Genomic DNA, 1,593 nt, shown 5'->3' with positions numbered 1-1,593 from the left:
TGTATATTATTAATATTACATGTATCATTTATGTATTTAAAGGTATGCATTTTATGTTAGATGGATTAGGTAGTGCAATTTTAAGTTTTAAAATATTTCCACCATTTTTTAACCCATCTTCACCCACCTTTAATCCATCCTATGCATAATTTAATGTATAGGTGAAATTAAATTATTTACTTAACAATTATTTGCAATTTCGAGCCTTTAATGCACAGGTAACCTTAAGTAAAAGAGAAATTACAGAATGTATAAATTATACTTAATAAGAAAACTTAGTGATTTCTATCGTTACAAACATATAGGGATGTAAAAGTTTATGATTCCGGCCAGGATCGAACTGGCGACCATCTGCGTGTAAAGCAGATGTGATAACCACTACACCACGGAACCGTTGTTGTTTGCGGTGACGAGACTACAGGTCTACTAGTTGGCTGACTATTGGCGATAGGCTAAAGTGGCGCTGGCTGTTGGCGCTCGGGAATCACGAGGCTCATAACACCTGGTTTACTCACAGCAGCTATCAAAACCCAAAATTAAAATACTATAAGATTCGGCGATTTAAGCTATGTCACACATGAAGCTATAGTTCACAAACAAGTGAGAAGGCATATTAACCACTATACTGAAAATAATAACTTAAAGAAAAGGAATTGAACCTCATCTTGAACCTTAAAATTTTTTTCAAAAAATTAATAAAAAAAAATTTAAAAAATTAATTAAAGATTAATTATTGTGGTTATTTCATGTTGTATAATGTTAAATAATACAATACCTATCCTTTTAAAGTGAATAAATGTAAAAAATACAATGAAGATTGTAAATATGTTAAAAATACCCTTGTAATAATTATTTTAACGTCATAAGTAAGTTATCAGTATGTTACAATCTCTACCTTTTCAATACCATGAGGTTCAAAATGTATTAAATCAATAGCAAAATAAATTTTTAAGAATAATTTTTATTAAGAACCTTTTTATTTCTTACTTTGATTGTTTTCCAAAGATCCAATTTTGACAACATAACAGATTTTTCTTGTTTAAAATTTCTCAAATTTGTTTTTCAAAGCGGATAGACTATCGATTTTAAATCCCTAAAAAGCTTATCACGACCAAATCCTCTCCGTAAGGGCTTATTCTCTTAAGAACAGAAAACTAAATACTGTAGTACCTCTCACACATTCTTGTGATTCTTGTGAAGTATACAAGTTGGGGACTCCTTCAGACACTTTTGGTAGATTTAAATGGTTTAGTTGTACATTACACATATATAAATATCTTAATTATTAATAATTAGTAAAATACACACTAAGGCAGAAAAGCCTTAACACAGGAGTGATATAATGTATATGTACATATAAGGTGGTTTCAGCTGATTTAAAATTATTACTGAACAAAATGCAGCACCTTTAAATGCACGTGGACGATTTTATGCCTGATCCGAAAATGATATTCCCAGTAGCGATACAAGTACTTTATTTTATTGCTAACCAGGAAACAACCCGTTATAAATTCAACCCTCCATCTAGCTATCATTTGAATAGTATGCTACTTGGCTAATGTATTTGCAGGTAAAAAGTGTGTTTATATATGC

General features: G+C 30.4%; 1 non-coding gene across 1 annotated transcript; it reads right to left on the bottom strand.

Moving 5' to 3' along the window:
* Window positions 1-320: 320 nt before the first annotated feature.
* Window positions 321-393, bottom strand: Trnav-uac (transfer RNA valine (anticodon UAC)). Its single transcript has one exon. It is a non-coding gene; the product is annotated as a tRNA-Val (tRNA).
* Between the last annotated feature and the right edge of the window lie 1,200 nt (window positions 394-1,593).

The sequence above is a fragment of the Macrosteles quadrilineatus genome, unplaced genomic scaffold (assembly GCF_028750875.1).
Source record: "Macrosteles quadrilineatus isolate MER2022 unplaced genomic scaffold, UCM_ALF_1.0 Scaffold_7__1_contigs__length_78375512, whole genome shotgun sequence".
Lineage (NCBI taxonomy): Eukaryota > Metazoa > Arthropoda > Insecta > Hemiptera > Cicadellidae > Macrosteles > Macrosteles quadrilineatus.
The sequence above is the reverse complement of the archived record's forward strand: the minus strand, read 5'-3'. Positions and strand labels throughout refer to the sequence as shown.